This window comes from Erithacus rubecula (assembly GCF_903797595.1).
Source record: "Erithacus rubecula genome assembly, chromosome: 27".
Taxonomy (NCBI): domain Eukaryota; kingdom Metazoa; phylum Chordata; class Aves; order Passeriformes; family Muscicapidae; genus Erithacus; species Erithacus rubecula.
The window spans coordinates 3,538,779-3,543,599 of NC_136679.1; the positions used below are offsets into that span (position 1 = coordinate 3,538,779).

The 4,821-nt window shown below is 46.2% G+C and overlaps 1 long non-coding RNA gene across 1 annotated transcript; it reads left to right on the forward strand.

Moving 5' to 3' along the window:
- The first annotated feature begins 606 nt into the window (after window positions 1–606).
- LOC306812840 lies at window positions 607–3,423 on the forward strand. Its single transcript, XR_013776914.1, has 3 exons — window positions 607–752; window positions 1,815–2,041; window positions 3,165–3,423. It is a non-coding gene; the product is annotated as an uncharacterized lncRNA (long non-coding RNA).
- Window positions 3,424–4,821: the final 1,398 nt, after the last annotated feature.

Sequence of the window (4,821 nt, forward strand, 5' to 3'; positions counted from 1 at the left end):
TGCAGGGGCTGTCTCAGTTGTCCCTGCAGTCAAGCTCTGCTGATCTCTTCTGGCCAGAGCTCTGAGACATGCTCATGCTGGCTGATGCCTCCCTACCCAGGAGGTGCTGATCCCGTGGAAGAGCCTTCCTCAACAAGAAAAAGTTTTCTGCCCCTTTCAGTTTCCATTTCCCATGTTCATCCTCTTTTAAATTCCATAGAGCTCTCTTTATCCAGAGCAATAGTAACAAAGAATTTGGAATTCAGAATTTTGGATTTCTCTCCTTGTGAGGGTAAAAGCAGTAGCAGTGTGAGGAGCAGTTCAACAACTTTAAACCCAAATTCATTCTTTCTGTACCTATTCACAAAGTCCTTCATTTCAAGTGTAAATGTTTTGAAATCCAGAAAATAATCAGTTCAAACTTTCTGACCCAAACCCTCCAGCTCTGAGGGCTTGAGTACCTAAAGAAGAAAACCACTGCACATCAGATAGTGGGAATGCACAGCACCCTGGTTCCTCCAGAGGCAGAGCTGGAACCTGAGCATCCCTAAGCATCAGGAAAAACAAAATCCCTTTTCTCCCATGTAAACATTCCCAAGGATATATTGTGCTTTATTTTCAGGAAAATGCTGGTTTGTTATGGCAACACTTCAAGCCAAAATCACAAATGCAAACTGTGTCCAAAATAGTCACCATGAAATCAGAGGTGACTGGGGCTGCCAGCAAAGTGAGACTCATCAGGTGTCTGCCAGGAACATCTCTCAAACCTTGAGGCAGGACAGAGGTGGTTAAAGGAGGGAGAGCTGGAAAATAGGGCAGAAAGGGAAGGAAGGGGAAAACATAAGAAATGCCTTTTGTGAAGCAAAAGGGAGTAGTGTGCCTTTACACATGGGATTTAAAAAACAAAGCAAAGCTGAGAGCAGGAGAGAGTGAACCAGGACTGCTGCTTCTGCACTGTAAACTTTGGGCTGGAGAAAGGAGGAGGAACCCAACACTGACAGCCAAGGGTCATCTGAGAGTGTAGATGGAACAAGCTGTGATAAAATCACTGTCTTTAGAGCAACATCTCCCCAGGTTTGGAGAGGTTCTCATCATTGCAGTTAAAATGTTGGAACTGGATCCAGCTCAGTGTTAAATTCTTAATTCTGACTGTCCACAAGGTTTCTTTGTTTTCACAGGTTAGAGATTAGCATGGATATTAATTCAACCATGTTTCTATTTCGACTGAAATATAACAGCAATCAGAATAACATTAAAAACAATCACAGGAACAAATTGTTGTTATTATTGTTATTGTTATTGTTATTGTTATTGTTATTGTTATTGTTATTGTTATTGTTATTGTTATTGTTATTATTCCTCTCTGCAGGCCTAAAGTGAAGCCTCTGCTTTGTTGCCATATCCAATCCCATACATTAAAAGGCTTTAATGGAGCCATAAGCCTAATCTTAAAGGTTTAACTCTGATACTGAGTCAGGCCTTGAGCTCCTTGTTCAGTCTTGAGTGCAGCAAAGCTCTCCCTGAGCTCTCTGCAGCATTGTCAAATCCTTTAGGATCTTTCTCATAAGCATTTTCCCTTTCTTTCCTTCTCCCTGCCAGACATAAAGCACTGTCCTGATGTTCTTACCATCCACCAAGTTAAATTTAAATGACAAATCTGATAGACCCCACTGAAAAATCAAACTGACACTGCATGATTTCTGCTTTGATCACAATATATGACGGGTAAAATTCCAAATCTTTGAAAACCTGTCCTGCAAAGTAAAGAAAACCCTTTTAAAACCATTTCCTACTAAGCTCTGATCTCAAATACATTTTGCTGTTTATTTTTGAAGGGAGAAGACCAGCAAACTTGACAGTGCCCACAAGGAATGTCCAGCTGCCAGCAAACTGCTCAGGGCTCTGAGGCTGCTAGAGGAGTGATGGAGAGGAGGGAGTGTCCAGTCCTGGAATGCTGCTCTCCCTGGAGGGGTGGAGCTGGGCTGGACAGCCAGAGACCCCCGGAGAGGCAGCATTGCCTGCAGCTATCCAGCCACTCAGAGCTCAAACATCCCGTGGAAAGGTTAGCTTTTAATGGATGGTAAATGTTTGGGGAGACCTTTGACCAGCACTAATACTGCAGCTGACCAGGCAGGAGTGGGGAGTGAATGACCTGCATTAGGCTGGGCTGCTCACTTTAGTGAACAATAAGTGTCAAACCTCCTGCTGAACCCCCCTCCCCGGGCCCTCCTGCCCCTCAGGTGCTCCCTGGACAGGTATTGGCAGGGTGAGACCTGCCTTTGGGTCATCCTTGTTCTGTACCACCATCAAACCAGCCCAGAGCACCATGCCAGGTTGGAGAAGGTGCAGGAATATCTTCAGATGCCTTCAAAAATGAATTTTAACTGATTTTTCAGGCATCCAAATTTGTTTCAGCCCTGGGCATTGTCAGTAGCTTCATCTGCTCTGGCAAAAATAAAGCAGTGAGTGTGGAGGACTTGGATCCTGACTTGGTCATTCTGAGGAAGGCATGAATGGAGATATGTTTCTTCCTGTGTCCTTAGCATATGTCACTGGGCTCAAATTCCTCTGAGAATCTCACACTTTAAGCTTAGCATTCCCTGAAAATATTCACAATATTCCCTGCAGATATTCCCACACACGTTTTTTTTTTTTTGTCAAACTGGAAACTCCTGGAACCCCTAGGTAAGACAGCCCTCTTGGTCCTCTCTTCACTACTTTTCCATGTCAGACATTCCATTTTTTCCCTCTTTAAAAATTTAAACTCTTTCAAGAGACTTTCAGCTTGGAAAAAAAATATTCTGATCATCTGGGGCAAAGCTATTGATGCAAAATGAGTGTCCCTGTCCCCTGACCCCCCCCAGCTGAGCACTGTCCACAGGGCAAGGGGGGCTCCAGTTGTGATCCTGTGGCTATGAGCACTGACAGCACAGCAGCTTCCATGGCTCTCTGCCCAATGTCTTCCACAAGGAATTTCAGAGCAAAATATTTCACAGAAAAGGAGTTGTGGATGGCTCATTAGAAATGAGTGGGAAAGAAGGCACCACATTACATGATGATGTAGCATGGAGGAAATGTGATTAAAATGAATATGAAACAGAAGAAACAAGGCTTCAGGCCTTGGGCCAGTTCCTCTAGAGCCCCTGGAAGCAAATCCTGGATTTGTCCTCTCTCTGTGGTTACAGATCATTGTGTGGGTTCATGATCCTATTGCCAGTTTTCCATGATGCTGTTGCCTTGGGAATAGGAGAGAGACTCTGTGAGTCCTCTGAAGTGCCACTCTGGGAGCAAAAAGAAGAGGCTGGATTAGGGTCAGGGAATTCACCCAAAACTCCCAGCAACTACACAAGCTGTTGTTGAGTGTCTCTGGTTTGAGAAAAAGGGAGGAAAATCATCATGACTGATTTACAGAGACACCCTGATGAATGCTACCATAACCTGACATTTTGCATGGAGTGAACAGAAACAATAAACTTGTGATTTTGCTACATTTCTTATTGTCAGGTGCTATTTTCCCTTGCAGACCCCTGGATCAACCCTGCAGGTTCTGCCAACTGAATCCTTGTGACTTTTAAGATCCCAGTCACAGAAATAATCTCAATTCTCATGAGAATTGAAGTATTTACTGCCATGGCAGTGCTAGAACCAAAGCTATGGTCATTACTGGAAAGGAGAAAAGAGCCTGAAGGGTCACTCAGCAAGAGTCACTGCAATGAATGCACAGAGCTTTGTGTTGTCTGGCTTTGTGTTCTGAGCCCAAGCCAGATCTGGCAGTAGGAGGCACATGAGATACTGGGAAGACAGAGAGTGATGGTCCTGTGGAAATCTCAGAGGCTCAGGAGTCAGATTCAAACAGCTCTGCAATGCTTCACATTTTCCAGAAGGGGTGTAGGTTCACCTGCCCATGGATTCATCATCACAGGTTGCTCCTTCCTTACTCCAAAGGTTCTCCACACAGCCTGTGCATCCACTCTGGGACAGTCCAACCCTGTCCCCAGGAGTGCAGCCACAGGGATCACAGACCTTTAGCAAGAGAATGAAAGTGGTCACCAGAATCTTCATAGCTTGGGAAACAAATCTTTCCTCCAAGCAGTCAAAAGGTCTCTCATCATGACCTTCTTTGCTCCATTTCCAGCTGGGGTGGCAGCAGGTGCTGTTTGGATGTCCCTGAAATGAGTAAACCTTGCTCAGATATGGGGAAGTCTGTACTTGCAGGATGATGTACTTGGACCTATGCTTGCAAGAAGAGTCCTGGGATGGATCCCTGGTGGGACACAGATGTCACCACACACCCACTGCCCTGACACCTCTGCTGCTCAGGGACCCCAGGGGCTGGATGCCATGGCCCTGGTGCAAACTAGCTACAGCATGGTGAATGGATGGCCAGGATAAAATATGTCCTGTCCCAGGAATCCTGTGGGCATTGCTTCTGGACATTGCTGCTGGACACTTAACAGCTGGTTTGGGTTTTTTTTCAGAGAAGAGAAAGCTCCAGGGAGACCTTAGAGCCCCTTCCAGTGCCTCCAAGGGGCTCCAAGAGAGCTGGAGAGGGATTGGGACAGGGATAAAGGATAAAGGATAAAGGGGAATGACATCCCACTGACAGGCAGCAGGGTTAGATGGGATACTGGGAGGGAATTGTTCCCTGGGAGGGCAGGGGGGCCCTGGCACAGGGTGCCCAGAGCAGCTGTGGCTGCCCCTGGATCCCTGGCAGTGTCCCAGGCCAGGCTGGACAGGGCTGGAGCAGCTGGGACAGTGGGAGGTGTCCCTGCCATGGCAGGGGGTTAGAGTGAGATGAGCTTTAAGGTCCCTTCCCACCCAAATCATTGTGTGATGTGATAT